Source organism: Colletes latitarsis, chromosome 10 (genome assembly GCF_051014445.1).
Source record: "Colletes latitarsis isolate SP2378_abdomen chromosome 10, iyColLati1, whole genome shotgun sequence".
NCBI lineage: Eukaryota > Metazoa > Arthropoda > Insecta > Hymenoptera > Colletidae > Colletes > Colletes latitarsis.
This window is the reverse complement of record NC_135143.1, coordinates 28395473-28419575: the sequence shown is the minus strand read 5'-3', so window position 1 is coordinate 28419575 and position 24103 is coordinate 28395473. Positions and strand designations below refer to the sequence as shown.

General features: G+C 37.1%; 1 protein-coding gene across 2 annotated transcripts in view; it reads right to left on the bottom strand.

Moving 5' to 3' along the window:
- The window catches only part of Argk1 (Arginine kinase 1), a 32283-nt gene extending 10170 nt beyond the window's left edge, over window positions 1-22113 (bottom strand). The window contains exon 1 of one of the 2 annotated variants that reach the window (XM_076775513.1): window positions 21953-22113. The gene's annotated coding sequence lies outside the window, so the exon portion shown is untranslated. Of the gene's footprint in view, window positions 1-4974; window positions 4997-21952 lie in introns of those variants that run through there. The other variant, XM_076775512.1, reaches the window with a different exon arrangement.
- Between the last annotated feature and the right edge of the window lie 1990 nt (window positions 22114-24103).

The window sequence follows — 24103 nt, the reverse complement described above, 5'->3', positions numbered from 1 at the left end:
CTCATCGCGTTCGAGGTCCCTGCTGGATTTATTCGTGGCTCCGCGAGAATCGTCGTCGAACAGGCGACCATTCAGACGATCCCGACGAGGGGAGAACTCTCTATCGAGCCGTAGAGGTTAGGAAAGATACATAATCTGTTCCAAATAAAGTGTTACAAGCTTTTTCAAAATTTTCTTTTTTAAGATGATATTATTCTTTTGTCATTTAAATAGCTTTTATCGAATTAAATAACATTTGATCGAACCGTTCCTTTTTATCGTGCATAGTTACAGAATTTTTTTGTGTAACTCTGTTAGGGGGGAAAAAAGTCCCCAGATTTTTTTTCTTTTTTTGAGTTGCGACGTGACTTGTACAAAGAACACTGATACGAGTGAATAATAATACTCTAAGCTTTTAACGAACAATTTTAATTAAATATTAAATATACAGGGTGATCGGCCACATCTGGGGAAAATTTTAATGGAAGATTCTAGAGGCTAAAATAGAAAGAAAATCAAGAATACCAATTTTTTAATGGAGGCTTCGTTAGAAAGTTATTAAAGTTTAAAGTTCCGTCCTTTCTGAATTGTTTTCTCAAAAATGCGTAAGATTTCAGGGGTAGGTCTATTCACCAAAAATGATTGTAATTGACCCCTGCAACCGAAAATAATTTTTCCAGAACGATTTGAAATTTTTTAATTTTGTCAAAAAATTTGACCTCCTTTCTGAATTTTTTTCTCGAAACTGCGTAGGATTTTGAGGGTATGTCTATTCACAAAAAATGCTTGTAATTGACCCCTGTAACTAAATATAATTTTTTTAGTGTGATTTGAAATTTTTTAATTTCGTCGAAAAATTTCACATCTTTTCGAATTTTTTTCTCGAAACTGCGTAGGATTTCGAGGATATGTCTAATGACCAAAAATGCTTGTAATTGACCCTTGTAACTAAATATAATTTTTTTGGTACGATTTGGAATTTTTTAATTTCATCGAAAAATCTGATCTCCTTTCTGAATTTTTTTCTCGAAACTGCGTAGGATTTCGAGAATATGTCTAATGACCAAACATGCTTGTAATTGACCCCTGTTACTAATTATAATTTTTCCAGAACGATTTAAAATTTTTTAATTTTGTCGAAAAATCTCACACCTTCTCAAATTTTTTTCTCGAAAGTGGGTAGGATTTCGAGGGTATGCCTAATAACCAAAAATGCTTGCAATTGACCCCTGTAACTAAATATAATTTTTTCAGAATGATTTGAAATTTTTTAATTTCGTCTAAAAATTCCAGTACCTACTCGAATTTTTTTCTCGAAAGTGGGTAGGATTTCGAAGGTATGTCTAATGACCAAAAATACTTGTAATTGACCCCTGTAACTAAATATAATTTTTCCAGAACGATTATAAATTTGTTAATTTTGTCGAAAAATTTCACACCTTCTCGAATTTTTTTCTCGAATATGCGCAAGATTTCGAGGGTATGTCTATTCACCAAAAATACTTCTAATTGATCCCTATAACTAAATATAATTTTTTCAGAATGATTTGAAATTTTTGAATTTAATTGTTAATAACTTTTTAACGAAGCTTCAATCAAGAAATTGGTATTCTTGATTTTCGTCTCATTTTGGCCTCTAGAATCTACCATTAAAATTTTTCCCAGAGGTGACTGACCTCCCTGTATAAGAAGCACTGTAAAAATTCGTTGAGAAACGAGTGTCATATTTGGGGGGCTTCTTTTTGCAAAAATCTATAGATAAGTCAGAAACGTAGAGTTTCTTCCAAGTTTAATTAACTTAAATGTGAACATCGATCGATAATTATCGGTACATCGTCTTTTTTTTTAAACGAAAAATGCGTCAGCGGTAACAGCAAGGGTATAGGCGAGTTTGATGCGTCGTGTGAAATGCAAATAAAATTTTTCAGGTGACCTGATTCCCGTCCGCGACCCTACCGTAAGGGCGAAGGGTTAACCCTTTTGTGTTAAGTAACAGGGGTGGTCCCTAGTTACTATAAATGCTGGGTACACACTCGTCGAAGCTCCCGTACGTTTAAGTTAAGAGACCAGAAATTCTACACTCGATATGTACTAGATTAACAGAACGAAGTTGCAGGAAGCAGTTCTGATTCAATTAATGGTTCGATGACCGACGATGAGCATCGAATTCTAAACGATGCATCTATATTTATCGTTAGTGTTTGTTACCAGTAATAATACTGTCTAGTTTTGCATCCCGAACAGGTCAATTACATCTTAAACATTGTTTTATGTTTTAAAAATATTCAACAAATTCTAAGCCCATCGTATTTAATATTCAGTAAATAAGACAATATTATAAAAAAAATGAGGGAAGAATAAACATGCGTATGATATAATGAAAAATTACTGATATCTAACAAGTATTCTACACTTAAATAACAAACATCAATATCTACTGATTATCGATATACACTTTATAGTTTATGGAACTCCTTCAGATTAATTTTAAAAGGATATTAAATGTTCGATTGATAAGATACTGCAGAAAAGAGTTTTAATCTGATTACTAAAGCAGCTCAGAGACAAACAATTAATATCAAATTGTGCCAACAGTTTCAAAGTCGAAATATTGAAAGATAACAAATGTAATTTAAATAATTTAAAAATTAAATGTTTCAACGATGGATGGGAATAAATGAACGATTAATTTACATATTATCACGCGTAGATAACGCTCGTCAAATTCTGAATGACAACGATCCAAGGGAAACTTTGGAGTTCGATAATAGATTCTAAAAGTTTTAACTAGCAGGTTGAAACTTACAATAACGATCTCCATTGTGAACTTAAAACAATAGTAGTTGTAACTGCTAGTTATTGTTCAAGAATAAGCACAATACATAATCGATAATAGAACGAAGTTGCAGGAAACACTTTGAATCCAATTAACAGTTCATGTATAAGCTCCGAATTCTAACCTAATCGCACTTGAACCACAAATTCTAAATATCACGAGCACTCCTTATACTACTCTGTAGTCTTACACATTTCCAATCCAGTACACCATGACAATTATGCATTCCACAGATGTCTGATCTGACGTACTTGTACGTCACTGAACGGTCCAACCACTCCCTAATTCTCAATTAGTACACCATAAAATTTTATGCATCTATAGTACATATTAATACAGGGAACACGTACAAAACGAATAATAATAAAAATACTGCTTTATTCCATTTTGTTCAAGCGTTTTCCCTATTCTCATAAATACATAAAATCCATAAATATCATTTACTTAGTAGTGTCTGTTTAAAAAGCTTGAAATAAATTATTTATATTCAATAAAGTTCAAAAAAAAGAACATTATAAAATCGATTATATGGGGTGTTCGGTCACTCGTGGGAAAAATTTTAATGGAAGATTCTAGAGGCCAAAATAAGACGAAAATCAAGAATACCAATTTGTTGATCGAGGCTTCGTTAAAAAGTTATTAAAAAATTAAATTAAAAAATTTCAAATCATTCTGAAAAAATTACATTTAGTTACAGGGGTCATTTCAAGCATTTTTGGTCATTAGACGTACCCTCGAAATCCTACGCACTCTAGAGAAAAAAAATCGAGAATGTGTGAAATTTTTCGACGAAATTAAAAAATTTCGGAACATACTAAAAAAATTATATTTAGTTACAGGGGGCAATTACAATCATTTTTGGTCATTAGACGTACCCTCGAAATCCTACGCACTCTAGAGAAAAAAAATCGAGAAGGTATGAAATTTTTCGACGAAATTAAAAAATTTCAAATCATACTAAAAAAATTATATTTAGTTACAGGGGGCACTTACAAGCATTTTTGGTCATTAGACGTACCCTTGAAATCCTACACACTCTAGAAAAAAAAAATCGAGAAGGTGTGAAATTTTTCGACGAAATTAAAAAATTTCAAATCATACTAAAAAAATTATATTTAGTTACAGGGGGCAATTACAAGCATTTTTGGTCATTAGACGTACCCTCGAAATCCTACGCACTCTAGAGAAAAAAAATCGAGAAGCTGTGAAATTTTTCGACGAAATTAAAAAATTTCGAAACATACTAAAAAAATTATATTTAGTTACAGGGGTCAATTACAAGCATTTTTGGTCATTAGACATACCCTCGAAATCCTACTCAATATCGAGAAAAAAATTCGAGAAGATACTGGAATTTTTAGACAAAATTAAAAACTTTCAAATCAAACTAAAAAAATTATATTTAGATACAGGCGTCAATTACAAACATTTTTGGTCATTGGACATACCCTCGAAATCCTACCCACTTTCGAGAAAAAAATTCGAGTAGATACTGGAATTTTTAGACAAAATTAAAAACTTTCAAATCATACTAAAAAAATTATATTTAGTTACAGGGGGCAATTACAAGCATTTTTGGTCATTAGACGTACCTTCGAAATCCTACGCACTCTAGAGAAAAAAAATCGAGAAGGTGTGAAATTTTTCGACGAAATTAAAAGATTTCAAATCATTCTGAAAAAATTATTTTCGGTTACAGGGGTCAATTACAAGCATTTTTAGTCATTAGACATACCCTCGAAATCCTACTCAATATCGAGAAAAAAAATCGAGTAGGTACTGAAATTTTAATCGTTAACAACTTTTTGACAAAGCCTGCATCAATAAATTAGTATTCTTGATTTTCGTCTTACTTTGGCCTCTAGAATCTCCCATTAAAATTTTTCTCAGGGGTAACCGAGCACTCTGTATACTTCGATAAAAGTCACAGAAAATTTCAGAAGATAAAATGTAATAAATAGAAGGGGCGTCATTATTACAAATGACAAAGCAAGTCGTTTCATTGGTAGATAGTGCACCCGTCGAATTGTCGGGTTCCATAAATCTAGCGTTAAAAAAAAGAATTAGTCTTGCATGATTTTTGACAAATTAGCTATGTACCCTGACACGCGTCAGAAACGCGTCGACATACACACACATATTTTCCGGCGGATACGTACTCGTCGCTCGAGGTGGTACCCTTCGAAGTACATCCGCCCATGACGACGACGACGACGACGACGACGCCCCGGGTGAGAGAGACAGGAAGAGAGGGATTTCGAGAGCGTGAACCACCCGGTTGGGTTCGCTTCCGACAAACGACTTCACTTATTCTCGGGTCTCTCGCGGCTGCTTTCTCACCTAACCCCCGACACACAACCCGCGACACCGGAAGTTCCACGGGGGATGGTCCTCGACCCAGGACTCGTGTTCGCGAGTCGACGCTTCGCGACGCAAGATGGACGGAAAACGAAAGCGTGCTCTCCTCGCGTAACACGCGCGGGCTCGTGTCTATTCCGTAGCACTTCCGGTCGTCCTTGTGCCGCACGGGGGTGGGTTACCCCTGCTCGAAGATCAGTCTGGCAAAACAATAGCACTTTCGTTCCCCTTCGCGGGATATCCTCGTTCGGAATTTCGTTTACGTCCGTCGATGAGATGGCTGGGGAAGGGGGGGATTCGTCGATCAGTGATATTAACCTGCCTGACCAATTTTCAAAAAGCCCGATCGTCGATTTCCTTCCTTTTATTCCATTCGCGCTGCTGGAAACAATTCGAGGATCGCGTTGATCGCGAACACTGTCAAAATAGGACGAAGAAAAAGAGAACAGATAGTAATCCCTATATATGTTTCTTTCTCGATTAAAATCGAAATAATAAATGGCTCGTTACCACGCTACATCCAATGTTACTGATTTTAATACGAGCTCTGTTCCCGGGCTATTCCAAAATATTGTATGGAGTATGTATATTTAAAATTCGTTATTTTTTAATATCATTATTCGAAGCGTACACGACCTCGTTGATATTTAAGTCCTCAAATTGTTTTCGAGCAGCGTAGTTTCGGTTGCACCGGCTGACTAGCGTAGTACCCAAGTGCCCGGCAAGGCGCTCGTTTCCCTCGACACGGTTGATCGGAAAATTGATTATTCACGTCTGCACGATCGGATCGCCGGCGATCGTCGATCCGTGTCCGCCGAACGCAATGAAACTGAGAACGAATCGAAATAAAAAAGAGAAACGAATCTCGAGAACAGGTGAAACCGCCGTGCGAGCCGACAATCGCGATCAATGCGACGCGCGCTATTATTACTGTCTTTACCGTTCCGCGGGTGAAAATAAAAAAAAACGAACAGCGCGTGTATCCCAGGAAACACGCCAGGCGGCCGTCAATCAATATCGACCACGATGTAACGAAAACTTCCTGGTAGAAAATTCAACGATCTACCGATAAAAATAATAAAAAAATATTCTTTAAAAATCAGCCGATGCGACGCGAAACGATTATTCTTTTCCACGTATACTCACCGTTCTAAAAACGGGAATAAAGTATATCGACGATTGGGGGATAATATCACCGTGGAGAAAACACCGTAGAAAAATCTCAGTCGCCGGGGAACGGTGCGTGCGCGTGCTCGCAAGCTCCTCGAGGACAGTTTCTTTTTTTTCCGTCGCTCGCTAGAGACGTACGATAGCCCCTTCTTTGTTATTTATCTCGCGTGTCCTTCGAGTCGCCAACGCCGGGTGCGTGTGCTCCTGGTCTCTCCTTTGTGCGTGTGTCTGTACTCTGTACGCGTCTACGAGAGTGCGTCAAAATTATCGTCGCCGCGAAATCGAACTTTCCTTCGCCGCGTTACCGTCGCCGTTGAAAACCTTCCAGCGTGCCGTGTGTGAGATGCGAACACTACAGTCTCTACGCTATCACTAAGCAGGAGGCATTTCTGCGTACCGTGATCTCTCTCTTGCCCTGTCTCTTTCCCACTCCGCCCCGTCTCTCTCACCCGCCACCGCCCCCCACCTCCGCCCCTCTCACCGACGATTCTCCGTCTCGTTCGCTTTCATCTCTCCGAATCGCCCCGTTCGCCTCTCTCCATTCGCTCCTGTCGTTCCACGGACTTTCTCCGCCGTCTCCGCGGATCCCTATCCCCGTTCTTTTCACCCGGAAAGATTCCCGGCCACGCTCTTATTTCCCGTCCAAGTCCATCCACCGTTTTTTTCCGACGTTTCTCGCGGTGGTCTGTCCCTTTTGTTCTCGCGCCCGACGCGCGTCCCGGCTACGTGTCGTTCGGTTCGACTCGCTCCCGACACACGTCGTCCTCGTCTGACCCGCGGACCTATCGCCCTCTCCTTCTTTCGCTGACTCCGTTCAGGGTGGGGCACACCGGCGTCCAGCACGGAAGGATACCCGGTCGATAGCACGCACCTACACCCACACCAGCCGCCAGCCTCCGCGCTCGTTGCGTGTGCGTGGAAAATCGCACGCGCTCACGCAATCGTCGGAGTGGTTCAATCGTCGCAGTTTTTGGCTCCCCCCCCACCGCCTCGACACGTATGACGTTTAACACGACCCCCCACCCCTCTGGGGTAATGTTTCGAATATTGTTCGCGTCAATGCCGATCGGGAAGTGCTCGACAGGGTCTAACGCTACTTAATCCTCAGCAGCGTGAAATATTTTTGACCAATTTAGGTTAGGTTGCGCGACAGGGAATCGTAGAAATGTCTCTCGAGCCGTGACACGTCATCGCGCGTATCGAAGACAATGTTGCATATTCGATGTTATTCGATTTCGTTCTTTCTTTTTTTCCCCCCCCCCCGCCCCCGTTACTCGTCCGAACGTTTCCGCGGTTTCTAGCGAGCCCCGATGTGGCCAGACTTTCTAAATTTTTCACGGCGATCGGGAAACGGCAGAACCGGTGTATCGAGAAATTCTAGATCGAGATTAGGGAACTCGAATTCAGCGGGAGGACTCGATCCACAAGAAAACAGGCCACTTTCCTCGACTTATCGAAACCCTCCCGCTTCGTTTCCTACTATCGATTTTTTTTATCTCGTCAATATTCGATGTATCGTCGAAGATCGAAGAATATAATCGGTTTTGCTACGATTGTTTTACGAAACGTGATATATTTACGCCCGAGCAAGTATCGAGTATTTTAATGAAATAAACTAATGGCTTCGAGGCGCAGGACAAAATCAATAATTGTAATAATCAGCGCGAAAGGAACAATTTATATATGTTGCAGTCGCGAACGCACTGCTCGGAATAATTAAAAGGGTCGCGAATTCGAGCGACAGGAACAATTGTTAGAAAGCCCCCGCTCGTGCTGAGCAAACATTTGGTAACAATCCTACGCGTTCAAATATGAAGCGTATATTTTCAATTCACGATACTCTTCAGACCCGGCGACCATTTTCAACGGTATATTGTGTACCATGCGATTTTGATGAATGGAACTTTTGGAAAGCAACGACGACGAAAACCAATACCAGGAGAGCCTTAATAAATGACTCCGTCTAGGAGTACTTTGGAGAGTTGATGGCGCATTACGTATGCCTGAAAACTCATGTACGCGTGCCACACACGTACACTCCTACACGAAAGTTATATCGTTCTTACATTTATGACATTGAATTAATGAAATATAAATGATAAATTAAATATTGATGGCTCCCCAAGACTACGTAAGTGAAATTAAAAAATAATTCAACGATACAATAAATTTACTGTAAACACTATATTTAAATCCTATCCTTTGCATTTATAAGTCTGTTTCCCATTTGGTGCACCAAGTTCGAATACTTTCGTGTACGAGTGTACATAGATCGATGAAATTGTTTAAACTTGAACCATGCGAGTAGACGAAATTAAAAACATTCAAATCAAACTAAAAAAATTATATTTAGATACAGGGGTCAATTACAAACATTTTTGGTCATTACACATACCCTCGAAATCCTACCCATTTTCGAGAAAAAAATTCGAATAGGCACTGGAATTTTTAGACAAAATTAAAAACTTTCAAATCAAACTAAAAAAATTATATTTAGTTACAGGGGTCAATTACAATAATTTTTGGTCATTAGACATACCCTCGAAATCCTATCCACTTTCGAGAAAAAAATTCGAGTAGGTACTGAAATTTTTAGACGAAATTAAAAAATTTCAAATCATACTGAAAAAATTATATTTAGTTACAGAGGTCAATTACAATAATTTTTGGTCATTAGACATACCCTCGAAATCCTACTCACTATCGAGAAAAAAATTCGAGAAGATACTGGAATTTTTAGACAAAATTAAAAACTTTCAAATCAAACTAAAAAAATTATATCTAGTTACAGGGGTCAATTACAATAATTTTTGGTCATTAGACATACCTTCGAAATCCTACCCACTTTCGAGAAAAAAATTCGAGTAGGTACTGGAATTTTTCGACGAAATTAAAAAATTTCAAATCATCCTAAAAAAATTATATTTAGTTACAGGGGTCAATTACAATAATTTTTGGACATTAGACATACCCCCGAAATCCTACTCACTATCGAGAAAAAAATTCGAGAAGATACTGGAATTTTTAGACAAAATTAAAAACTTTCAAATCAAACTAAAAAAATTATATTTAGTTACAGGGGGCAATTACAATAATGTTTGGTCATTAGACATACCCTCGAAATCCTACTCACTTTCGAGAAAAAAATTCGAGAAGATACTGGAATTTTTAGACGAAATTAAAAAATTTCAAATCAAACTAAAAAAATTATATTTAGTTACAGGGGTCAATTACAATCATTTTTGGTGAATAGACCTAACCCCGAAATTCTACCCATTTTCTGGGAAAAAATTCAGTAAGGGCAGAATTTACAACGTTAATAACTTTTTAACGAAGCCTCCATTAACAAATTAGTATTCTTGATTTTCGTCTCATTTTGGCCTCTAGAATCTTCCATTAAAATTTTTCCCAGGGTTGACAGAACACCCTGTATAACCTAACTACTGTTCGCACCCGACAAATTGCATCTGACGCGAAATCAACCATTCATGCCGATAATTAAGTTTCGCTGTATCCTATAGAACCGGATACTGATAAAATAATAACTTCGTCCAAGGCCAGACTTTCCGTGGCGAAAGAAATAAAAAAAAAATGCGGAACAAAGCTTTGAATTCGAAAATCAATAACATCGAACGTAGAACGCACCATTTTATTACTGTTTGAAATTTTCGATCGATCATTTTTACGAATCATCTACAAAAATATCCGTGCACCCGCTCTACCGGAAGTGACGTCAATAACGCATAAGTTGGTCGTGATTTTCTCAGGATCATATCGAGGATTGAATAATACATGAAACGATTTCAACTAAATCTAAATCGTCTATCATTGATAAAATCGGTATCATTGACGACTAATAATACAAGGGGAATAACGAACGAAACGTATGAACGTGTTAACGGGACCATAAATTTGCGAATTAAATATTAGGTCTGCAAACAGTAAACGGTTTAATATTTTTTACCGAAAGTAAAAGCATCGAATAAAATATTAAAGTTAAAATTCCACGGTTTGGCTCATCACTGTATAATTTATTCGTTAAATTACAACCGGAAACATACACCATCGGTGGTGTTAGCATACTCCCCGAAGCACAGAGTAGGCTCATTATGCCGAACGCCGGTGGTTGAAGTGAGATTCAAACGGGGTGAAAAAGCAGGGAGCAACGATTCGTCTCTTCACTGCCCCTTCCCAAGTTTTTTTTCGCGTTCCCCTGAAAAGACTTGGGCGACGAGATGAAAGAGCGACGAGGGCGCGAGAGGAGAAGCAACACACGGCCAGAGTAAACGCAGACACTTTGTTTCCATTGTTTCGTTTTGTTGGCTCGGTTGGTCAACTTGTGGCCACTTGTATCCTTGCTCCGGGCGCGTGCAATTTTTTTTACCTCCGCCAACCGACAATCGTACTCCCACGATCTTCCTTTCATCGACTTACTGCCTACTAATTAAAGGTCAACCCCCCTCCCTCACGCGGTATGTTTCGTGTCGGTGGGCGATAACGAAGCTACCCAAACTAATCACACGATCGCGACCGTGGACGATCCGAAAGAGTATCACAGTAGAAATACACACGATGTTATTTTCCATAATAATTTGCTCCCTTCGACACGCGATCATCGGTGGCCGCCAACCTTTCAATTCGTGAAGTTAACACATTACCGACGGGAAACGAGTATTCTCGTTTTACGACAAATGTGTGTTTTTTTTAGTAATTTCTCCGACAACGCAAGAAAAAAATTCTATTATCAACATATAGCTGCTGAACATTTTAATGAACTATATTAATACAAAAATACTTATCACACTTTTAGTATACGGGGTGTTTGGCCACCCTTGGGAAAAATTTTAATGGGGGATTCTAGAGGCCAAAATAAGACGAAAATCAAGAATACCAATTTGTTGATGGAGGCTTCGTTAAACAGTTATTAACATTTAAAGTTCCGACCGTATTGAATTTTTTTCTCGAAAATGCGCAAGATTTCGGGGGTATGTCTATTGACCAAAAATGATTGTAATTGACCCCCCTAGCTAAATATAATTTTTCCAAAACGATTCGAAATTTTTCTTTTCCCGTCAAAAAATTTCACATCTTTTCAAATTTTTTTCTAAAAAGTGGGTAGAATTTCGGGGGTATGTCTATTGACCAAAAATGATTGTAATTGACCCCCCTAGCTAAATATAATTTTTCCAAAACGATTCGAAATTTTTCTTTTCCCGTCGAAAAATTTCACATCTTTTCAAATTTTTTTCTAGAAAGTGGGTAGGATTTCGGGGGTATGTCTATTGACCAAACATGATTGTAATTGACCCCCCTAGCTAAATATAATTTTTTTAGAACGATTTGAAAAATTCTATTTTCGCCGAAAAAATTTCACATCTTTTCGAATTTTTTTCTAGAAAGTGGATAGGATTTCGGGGGTATGTCTATTGACCAAAAATGATTGTAATTGACCCTCCTAGCTAAATATAATTTTTTTAGAACGATTTGAAAAATTCTATTTTCGCCGAAAAAATTTCACATCTTTTCGAATTTTTTTCTAGAAAGTGGGTAGGATTTCGGGGGTATGTCTATTGACCAAACATGATTGTAATTGACCCCCCTAGCTAAATATAATTTTTTTAGAACGATTTGAAAAATTCTATTTTCGCCGAAAAAATTTCACATCTTTTCGAATTTTTTTCTAGAAAGTGGGTAGGATTTCGGGGGTATGTCTATTGACCAAAAATGCTTGCTATTGACCCCTGCAACTAAAAATAATTCTTCCAGAACGATTGGAAAAATTCTTTTTTCGCCGAAAAAATTAGGCACCTGAACACCCTGTATACATGTCGAAAGAATTCTATTTCATTAAACTCATCGTATAGGAAAATTTTAAGGAAAATGCCCCCCCGTTAACGTGTTAAAAAGTTAGTATTTTACTATATTATAAAATTTTTATATTGTCAGTTTAAAGTACGCTGCAGAAGATATTAAACGCTTTTTTATGCCCGAGTTTACGAACTCGTTAATTGGGATATTCGACGCTCGATCGGTATTGACTCACGTGCGGAGTTCGGACGTGTTTTATCGGCCGTAACACGACGCAATTCGAGGACAATCGCGAGACGAGCACGCGAACGATAGAGGGAGAAACAAAAGTTGGGGCGCACGAGAGCGATTACGATCTGCAGGCTCAAGTTTCCAGAACGTCTCGACGATAAAATTCTGGTAATTCCAAATATATCCTCGTGTATTATCGAGCCTAGATAAGCCTCCTATATTCGGTTGTTCCTCGTCACTTAAAATTATGATCGAACGACGAGACCTTCACTGTATTCCCTTGAAATTCGCCATCCCAATTAATTTCGAGGCAGAAATTCGAGGATTGAAGTAGAAAATATTTTTTTTTTGTTTAAATTCACTACGATATAAGAATAATAATAATTGTACCAAGCTTGTAAATATTAAAAGATAAATAAAATTGAGAAAATCAATAGACGCGCAATTTTCAGTCGCGTAATAATTGTCAACTGTAGTTATTATTTGAATAGTCTACATTAGGGGCGTGCAATGGCTCCAAGCGTTAATTAACAGCCACGGTTGGCATTCTCGAGAGAGCGTAATTGAATAACGAGGGAACCTCAAGTGCGGATAATGCAGACGGTCCGATTTGCCACACTTTAAACGGGTTGCAAAAAAGAAAGAAAGAAAGCTCGCGCATCGTGTAATCTAAAATCGAGCACGGTACGTTCGACCGTGTAACATCCTGTTGCGCCATCGCGGCATTATTTGCTACTCGGATCCATTTGGAATACAAATTCGCGAGGGAGCCCAGACGATGGATTTTCGAGGCGATTGCAAAATTACTTGCGATCGATCCGACATTCCAAGCGATAAATTTAACAATTTAACGTTGAAGACTATTATACAGGGTGTTCGACCACCCCAGGGAAAAATTTTAATGGGGGATTCTAGAGTTAAAAGTTAATAACAATTAAATTCAAAAACTTCAAATCATGTTCTGGAAAAATTATTTTAGGCACGGGGGTCAATTACAAGCATTTTTGGTCATTAGACATACCCTTGAAATCCTACACAGTTTCGAGAAAAAAATTCGAGTAGGTACTGGAATTTTTCGACGGAAAAAAAAAATTTCAAATCAAACTAAAAAAATTGTATTTAGTTACAGAGGTCAATTATAAGCATTTTTGGTCATTACATATACTCCCGAAATCCTACGCAGTTTCGAAAAAAAAATTCGAGTAGGTATTGAAATTTTTTGGTGAAAAAAAAAATTTTCAAATCATTCTAAAAAAATTATATTTAGTTACAGGGGTCAATTAGAAGTATTTTTGGTCATTAGACATACCCTCGAAATCCTACCCACTCTCGAGAAAAAAATTCGAGGTGTCAAATTTTTCGACGGGGAAAAAAAATTTCAAATCAAACTAAAAAAATTGTATTTAGTTACAGAGGTCAATTACAAGCATTTTTGGTCATTACATATACCCCCGAAATCCTACGCAGTTTCGAGAAAAAAATTCGAGTATGTATTGAAATTTTTTGGTGAAAAAAAAAATTTTCAAATCATTCTAAAAAAATTATATTTAGTTACAGGGGTCAATTAGAAGTATTTTTGGTCATTAGACATACCCTCGAAATCCTACCCACTCTCGAGAAAAAAATTCGAGGTGTCAAATTTTTCGACGGAAAAAAAAATTTCAAATCAAACTAAAAAAATTGTATTTAGTTACAGGGGTCAATTACAAGCATTTTTGGTGAATAGACATACCCCCGAAATCTTGCGCATTTTCGAGAAAAAAATTCAATACGGGCGGAACTTAAAACGTTAATAACTTTTTAACGATGCCTCCATTAAGAAATTGGTATTTTTGATTTTCGTCTTATGTTGGCCTCTAGAATCCCCCCACAAAGGGGCACCCTGTATAATAATTTGACTCAAGGGCAAAAATTACTACAAAAATTCCACGGAATAAAAATTTCGATATAGGTTAGGTTCGTTACCCCAACCATGCGTATTCGGATTCGAACGTCCAAGGACGATTCTTCGTCACGGTTGTCAGTCTGGCAATGAGCAAAATTGCATTCTGAGTTAGAAATTACACGGCATTATGGCACAGGCTTCCACGAAAATGTAAACAGTCGAGTCCATTTAAAAAGAAGGCCGTTTCGCAAACAACATTATCATACGGAGACACGACACTACTCGAGATGACCTAATATTTACCGTCGATATTTTGTAGGCAAATATTACGTTACAGCCATCGTATTGCGGTCCGTGGCTTTTTAAAAGAACTTGACATATTGTAAGCTCTGCATCGGAAGCAAACCTATCAATTATGCAATGTCTCATCGATAAAACATTTCGAGCAAATAATCACTCGATTGCGAACGATTATGCAAATGGATGTTAGAAAACGAGGTTACGGAAATAGGATTTAAGCAGAAAACTGATTGATTTGCATTTCAATTTTTATGAGTCCTTTTAAAATATACAGGGTCTACGGCCAACCATGGGAAAAATTTTAATGGAGGATTCTAGAGGCCAAAATAAGACGAAAATCAAGAATATCAATTTCTTGACTGAGGCTTCGTTAAATAGTTATTAACAATTAAATTCAAAAATTTCAAATCGTTCTGGAAAAATTATTTTCGGTTACGAGGGTCATTTACAATCACTTTTGGTGAATACACATACCTTCGAAATCCTATCCATTTTCGAGAAAAAAATTCGAGAAGGTACTGAAATTTTTAGACGAAATAAAAAAATTTCAAATCATACTAAAAAAATTATATTTAGTTACAGGGATCAATTACAAGCATTTTTGGTCATTATACATACCCTCGAAATCCTAGCCACTTTCGAGAAAAAAATTCAAGAAGGTGTGAAATTTTTCGAGGGAAAAAAAATTTTCAAATCATTCTAAAAAAATTATATTTAATAACAGGGGTCAATTGCAAGCATTTTTGGTTATTAGACATACCCTCGAAATCCTACCCACTTTCTAGAAAAAAATTCACAATCTGTGGGTTTGTGACTTCCCTGTAACTCTTAGTATTTTTGTCCAATTCGGATGAAATTTGGTTTGGTTGCTCTTCGTGGTCCAACAATAAGTATAGGGGCTACTTGAGTCGTGATAGATTCGAAAGTGTCACGAAATTTCGAATTTACGATGGTCGGTCGGTGGATTGTCGCGGAAGTGGCGGTACCGTTTGCTTGGAATTCGCATAATTCGACTCGACTCCTACGAATTAGCGGAGCAAGCCTGAAACGGTTGCATCCGGCGTATCGCGAGACTTATCCGCCGCCTGGTTCATTTCCTACACCGTTACGAGACAGCACACTTCCCCCACGTATTTTCGAATGGTTGGCCATTGTCCTAGTTGCATAAAAATAGTCGAAAGCTCGAGTACCCTCGATTTTGACTATTCGCGTGTTCGAAATTACGCTAATTACCATAATTCAAAACGCAAAATAAATTTAAAATTTAAAATATTCGACGATAATTTTTCATCCAGTAAATGAACACAATCGATTCTTTGCTCTATCAACTTTCGGAATTATCTTGATCGAAAGGCGTAAAACGTTTCGAGAAAATGGCGCTCGAGTTCCGCCCTTGCAAATTTTTGTCGGTTAAGTCTCGTAACTAGTCGGTGTCCGGTTTCAATGTTCATGAAGATAAATTACCTACGTCGTTGGAATGTCGCTGTACCATCCGAGAGTGGCAAACGCAATCGTTATTAACGAATAAGAGACCAAAATGAAATCATACCTATTTATTAACGCGTATGCTGTTTCTAATTCTTATCGTGTAAATTTGTACGAATCTATTTTACCGATATACGATTATAGTTGGAAGTAGACGCGACTTGTGGCGCCACCTGCTAGCAGACATATCGCGAGTTACTTTACCGTCAGGTACGCGCGCGAAATTTAAATTTCGTAGATCGATAAGTTTCAACAAAGTTGCACAAATACAATTTATTTATTAATTTCGGCTCCATCTCACGATACCTTGCTTAGTAGAATATTACAGTGATTTTTCTAATAATGTTTCGTACCCACAAATTTTGATTTTTATTTGAAGTATTATATTATTTGAACAGTAAAGAATGTATTATTTAAAATAGTATGCCAAATATTATGTCTGGGTAAATGTTACCCAGCTCTGGACGCTGATTGACGTTAATTTAAGCACTAATTCCAGTGCTGCCGTCTCAACGAGGAAGGGTTGAGTTGCTATACGAAACACGTCGTCAACCATTGTAAGAAACCTTCTGTCGCGCAACCATTTTCTCGCGAAGGGAACTTCATAGAAATGAGCTTTAATGCTAACGTGGATTCCAGAGTATTCGAAACCATTTTCACGCGTGCATATTTAATGTCAAGGAGAGTTTCAAGTGACGTAGGTAAAATCAGCCAACATGAATTATTAGCATGCATTATAGCCAGCGATGCAAGAACCATCTAGATCGTTATAGCACGCGCCTTCGAAGCGTTGTATAAAATTTTGTTTAACACCGTCAGAGTGCTCGAAATAGCTGAAATATTGTAGACACTCAAGGTTAAACAATAAAATCCGAGATTATGCTTTGCAATCGCAATATTTCGAATACAAATAATTTCTTTCAACAATATGTTAATTCACGTTTCGCTAAATAAAGAATGCACAGGAATAATTACATTCTAAATAAATGTTGAGAATGTTACGGTCAGAATAAATCCAGTTAATTTTATCAAACGCCGGTCGATTGAATCGCTCTAAATTTATCGTTAACATTTTCATTGATATTTCATTATCTTAGAATAGAAATTGCAAAAGGTTTCCGCGTTAACGGACAATCGGAAAGAGAAGCACATAATTTTCACAGAATGTAAAAAGTGCTTCGTGGAATAGAGAAGTTAAATATCACAGGTGCAACGTATAAGCGAGATAGATGTCGCAAATCGATATCAGCGATCCTTGAGATGATAGCTTTAATCGCGGCGAACTACTATACACACTGTCAGCGTGATCGAACAAACACACCACATCTGGCCTTAGAGAATCAAATAACACGTTATTCGATGTTGTTCTTGACGTTAAAATTAACTTTACACGTTAGAGAGATCTGCCAGGAAAACGTAAACAGCCTGAATATCTAACAATTATACAGGGCGTTTGGCCAACCCTGGGAAATATTTTAATGGGGGATTCTAGAGGCCAAAATAAGACGAAAATCAAGAATACTAATTTGTTGAATGAAGCCTCGCTAAAAAGTTATTAACGTTTCAGTTCCGCCGGTACCAAATTTTTTTCTCGAAAATGGGTAGGATTTCGGGGGTATGTCTAGTCACCAAAAATGATTGTATTTGACCCCCCTAGCTAAATATAATTTTTTTAGAAGAATTTGAAAAATTCTATTTTCGCCGAAAAAATTTCACATCTTTTCGAATTTTTTTCTTGAAAGTGGGTAGGATTTCGAGGGTATGTATAATGACCAAAAATGCTTGTAATTGACCCCTGTAACTAAATATAATTTTTTTAGTATGATTTGAAATTTTTTAATTTCGTCTAAAAATTTCAGAATCTACTCGATTTTTTTTCTCGAAAATGGATAGGATTTCGGGAGTATGTCTAATAACCAAAAATGCTTGTAATTGACCCCTGTAACTAAATATAATTTTTTTAGTATGATTTGAAATTTTTTAATTTCGTCTAAAAATTCCAGTATCTATTCGAATTTTTTTCTCGAAAATGCGTAGGATTTCAGGGGTATGTCTATTCACTAAAAATGCTTGTAATTGACCCCTGTAATTAAATATAATTTTTCCAAAACGATTAGAAATTGTTTTTTTTTTGTTGAAAAATTTAGGCACATTCATGAATTTTTTTCTCGAAAGTAGGTAAGATTTCGAGGGTATGTCTAACGACCAAAAATGCTTGTAATTGACCCCTGTAACTAAATATAATTTTTTTAGTATGATTTGAAATTTTTTAATTTCGTCTAAAAATCTCAGGATCTACTCAAATTTTTTTCTCGAAAGTGGATAGGATTTCGGGGGTATGTCTAATGACCAAAAATGATTGTAATTGACCCCCGGAAACGAAAATAATTTTTCCAGAACGATTTGAAATTTTTCTTTTTCGTCTAAAAATTCAGGCAGCTATTGAATTTTTTTTCTCGAAACTGCGTAGGATTTTGAGGGTATATCTAATGACCAAAAATGCTTGTAATTGATCCCTGTAACTAAATATAATTTTTTTAGTATGATTTGAAATTTTTTAATTTAATTGTTAATAACTTCTTAACGAAGCCTCCACCAACAAATTGGTATTCTTGATTTTCGTCTTATTTTGGCCTCTAGAATCCCTCATTAAAATTTTTCCCAAGGGTGGCCTAACATCCTGTATAAGAAATAATTTATTCAGATTTTCAAATTTATTCATTGAATAATATATCGAGTAAATTAATTTTTGTAATTATTTTATTATGTTATAATTAAACTTCTGCGTTTTGTTAATGATCATACTTAAAAATGCGAGGCCGCAAATGGTCGAACCACATTTTTTTAATTCGAATCAAGTGCCAAGCCGGGCGCAGCGTGAATACGGTAGCCATCTTAACGAGAAGCTTTCGGTACGAGTCTGACGAGGCTTATTTCAATCAATCGAGACAGAGAAAAAATTAATTCTATCAATTCATAAAAATTATAACGTATATTACTATTGTACTTTCATTGACAGAAGTCCTAAACCCGAATTACAAACGTTCAATATAAATAATATTCTTGCAATGGCTACTTTAGACATAATGTGGTCTCCCAAGTAGCGAGCTCAAATTTCTCTATTTCATTTTACGAGAGAAATTCATTCGAATCAATTAATTTCCAAAGTCGTTATTCGTTTCAGTAGTACATACGTAGTATTAAGAGCTGGACGCGATCGCGTGAAAGATACCGGGCACGCATTGTGCTACGGAGAATCGATCAAAGGAAAACATCGACAGCAGCAGGCAGACGGGCGTGCATTCCGACTGCGATTGTGTGCATGCGCACACAGGGCTGTGCAGACGCGACGACGCGTTCCTTGCACGCAGAGCCCCGATCGGGAGACCGCCAACTATCAATTTCCGTTTTAAATTACCAAACGCCATAACGCATGCACGCGCCGTTCAAACGAATCTCCGGTCTTCTGGCTTAACGAGGTTCCTCCTAAGAAACGCATCGATGCACTCTTCTTTGTTAATAAGACGCCTCTTTTCTCGCATACATTTCGATCGACGATGCATCGGTCCGCGGCATCGAACGACTCCATAAAAATTTTTATTCTCCCTCCCCATCCTAACGACCGTTAAAACCAGTCTCGACCATCGATGGTCGAAATTACATTTGAACCGTGAACGAATAAAATTTAACGATATTTTGTAATTCATAAAAATGTCAAGGATATCCCTAAAACGTGGCAGTCAACGCGTTGAGAGCCACACCAGTTGCTAAGCGTTCCAAAGAAAGTTCAACCGTGACTACGAACTTTAAATAAATTTGAGGTTATGTTCCGTTCTGATAGTATTACAGTCACGAGACTGTTCGTGACTGATTTACGAGGCCATTGAAAATATATCAGCATTGTAAGGAACCGTTGGTGAAAATTAACATTTACTGCCAAGAAATTTTCGTGAGATAATTTTAACGAACCGTCTCGAAGGTGGGTATAGTGAATAATATAGAGAACAAATATCACGGTTACGACTTAACGTGCAAAATTTCTCGGATTACCGCATCTTAATAAATACGAGACATTCGATCTTGGAAGAAGTTCGTTCAAAATTTGTCTGTGAGCTTGGCGGTTTGAGAACCACTGGGCATCCCTGGCCTTACGTAATCAGGCTGCACCCACTCGTTTTGCTGTACGTGGTCTGACCGTAATCTGTCAATTTACTTTTGACAGGATCCTTAGAACGGAAATCCGATACAACGCACCTTTGCCATTTGCATATTCGATACATTTTCAAATCATTGAAATCGTTCCCCCTCGATCAAGGCGGATCGACGGGCACGTAAAATTGCGTAACGATCGGGATTGACCGGAAGCAAGTCTGCACTGCAGCCGTTTCTTTTCTAACGTGTACACGTTTAGCGGAAATTGTGAACCGAATGATTCACATTCATGCACTGATCGGTCTAACGGTCCCCTATTATGCTAACGAAGAATCGATTCAATGGACAACATACGTGTCCGTATCTACGTTACAATTCTACAGATTACAAGTTCTTTTTACAGCTATACTTTCATCTGTAAACGAATTAACAAAATACAAATGTACATTTCTCATTTTCGAAACTGCAAAAAAGCAGTTTGTCGCGCTTAAAAACCGTTAGACTGATCTTGTGCAATGTTAAAATCAATAGTCATGAAAAATAATGATCGTTTCGTGCTGAAAGAAGAACCACAATGATGTAATACGGTATTACTGAAACCCTCCAAGCGTGGTCGATATTAATGCGGATAAACAGTGCTGAAAAAATCTGACAATATTCTAATCCATTTTTTCAACCATTTTAACGACACCCTTTTTATATGTACTTTGCACTAAACATTTGAAAATCAATACAGAAGCAGAAGCTTATTTTGTCCAATAAAAGTAAAAATATAAATCTAATTTAATTATTTGTAAATTCGTAAAACGACTATCTCGCGTTTTTCGAAGAGCCTGAATTCGACGCAGTCAATTAAGGACTACGAGATATTCTACGCAAAACGTACTTAGGTTAACGATTCCATTAAAACGTAGTCACATGAGTCACAATTACAATTTCCGTAGCCGTCCAAGCATACATTCTTCGGTATAAATTACACGCGTATATTTCTGCTAATTTATGTAAATCTTTAAGAGTCTAATTATCATGTAAATACCACGATAGAAAAGAAAACGTTTCTGCAGTTAAGACGAAACGCCACGGATTTATATCGTCGACAATTAGCTCGTCGTATAACCGAAGCTACGAAATCTTTCGGCATCTAGGGTTTTCTATGCACAGAAGGTGTGAGAAATCTTAATTGAAGGAAGTGGACACCGTGTAGATCGTATTCTCGAAATTGTTTCACAATTCAGCTAAAGAAAGGAGTTAAATTTAATCGGTTTCTTTGCCGGTTGAATCCACCTGATCTCTAACCTATAAACCGGCGTAGCGACCAAACGCCGCAACGTACCAACCGCCAACGGTAATAATCGATGATCGACGTTACGATGAATCACTGCTTAAATACGCAGAATTCTATTCGGAAGTTATTCTCGCTTTAAGTAAACGATCAACAAACCGTGTGGGTAAGAACAAATCACTGTAACCATGCCGATTCGTACAGACGACAATAGTAACAATCGACCGTTCAACCGTTCACTGGCGACGCTATCCTTCGCGTATATTCCACGCTTCTTCGATACGTGCTTCTAACATTTGAACAATGAAACTTTTCTGTAAAGAATTGCCTCGAGGAATCGTTGAACGATCGACTGAGTATTTTTCGATTTCCCGTTTCAATGAATAAAACTCTTCTGGATTGATCGAGAGAAAGACGCGATTCGCAAACAAGCGTTTCGCGACGAAAAGAAAATGGTCTTGCTTACCTTAGCAGACAAAAGAAGGATGCGTTCTGGATTAGTCCTCGGGCACGTCGTACGTAGACACGAGTCGGAAACGAAGTGGCGCGGAATCAACTCGCTTCGCGACAGCCGAGAACCTCTCCTCTCTGCCTCAGCCAATCACATCCCTCCTTTGTGCACACCCTCCCCTCGGCCCCCGATCCTCTCCCAGGGACGGTTCGCGGTCCAGCCACGTTCCTCTGTTCCGTTGTTTCTACGAGGACTCCACGGTTGCTACCTCGACTTTTTTGCATTTATTTGTCCTAATTATCCCGTTCCTTGCATTCTTAGGGCAATGTGACCAGATATACGAAAATTATTATGTAAATAGCCCCGAACTGGACCCTGCCTTTTCCGTCTGGGGAAAAAGTACTAAAATCGTATCCATTTTTAAAAACCCTAAACCTCGCGAAAATAATTGCTCTCGATTGGTAAGTTTTAAAGGCCGAATTAAGGTGGTAGCAATGCCTGTCGATAAATGAATTAACGGTTACATTAAAGAGGATCGTACGTTCGGGAATAATGATTGATAAAAAGTGAAGGTTCTTGTTTTTTTCATTATTATTCGTTGCTTGTATGGTCCAAAAATTTCACACCTTCTCGAATTTTTTTCTAGAAATTGGGTCGGATTTCGAGGGTACGTCTAATGACCAAAAATGATTGTAATTGCCCCCTGTAACTAGATATAATTTTTCTAGTATGATTTGAAATTTTTTAATTTCGTCGAAAAATTTCACACATTCTCGAATTTTTTTCTCGAAAATGCGTAGGAATTCGGGGGTATGTGTAATGACAAAAATGATAGTAAATAACCCCTGTAACTAAATATAATTTTTTTAGTACGATTTGAAATTTTTTAATTTCGTCGAAAAATTCCAGTACCTATTCGAATTTTTTTCTCGAAAGTGGGTAGGATTTCGAGGGTACGTCTAATGACCAAAAATGATTGTAATTGCCCCCTGTAACTAGATATCATTTTTTTAGTATGATTTGAAATTTTATAATTTCGTCGAAAAATTTCACACCTTCTCGAATTTTTTTCTCGAAAATGCGTAGGATTTCGGGGGTATGTCTAATGACTAAATATGCTTGTAATTGACTCCTGTAACTAAATATAATTTTTTTAGTATGATTTGAAATTTTTTAATTTTGTCTAAAAATTTCAGTACCTACTCGAATTTTTTTCTCGAAAGTAGGTAAGATTTCGAGAATATGTCTAATGACCAAAAACACTTGTAATTGACTCCTGTAACTAAATATAATTTTTTTAGTATGATTTGAAATTTTTTAATTTCGTCGAAAAATCTCACACCTTCTCGAATTTTTTTCTCGAAAGTAGGTAAGATTTCGAGAATATGTCTAATGACCAAAAACACTTGTAATTAACTCCTGTAACTAAATATAATTTTTTTAGTATGATTTGAAATTTTTTAATTTCGTCGAAAAATTTCACACCTTCTCGAATTTTTTTCTCGAAAATGCGTAGGATATCGAGGGTATGTGTAATGACCAAAAACACTTGTAATTGACTCCTGTAACTAAATATAATTTTTTTAGTATGATTTGAAATTTTTTAATTTCGTCGAAAAATTTCACATCTTCTCGAATTTTTTTCTCGAAAATGCGTAGGATATCGAGGGTATGTGTAATGACCAAAAACACTTGTAATTGACTCCTGTAACTAAATATAATTTTTTTAGTATGATTTGAAATTTTTTAATTTCGTCGAAAAATTTCACATCTTCTCGAATTTTTTTCTCGAAAATGCGTAGGATATCGAGGGTATGTGTAATGACCAAAAACACTTGTAATTGACTCCTGTAACTAAATATAATTTTTTTAGTATGATTTGAAATTTTTTAATTTCGTCGAAAAATTTCACATCTTCTCGAATTTTTTTCTCGAAAATGCGTAGGAATTTGGGGTATGTGTAATGACCAAAAATGATTGTAATTGCTTGAGATAACAATTGCTTGAGATCGTTATGGATAATCAAATTGTTAAAATAAGAAGCAAAGCAGGTCAAATTTGGTTGTCTCGATCTTCCAAGGAATAGATCACGGGGAAAATTGTAATTTTATATATATATAAGAACATACCGCGAAATTAATTTTACGCCTAGCACATGAAAATTCA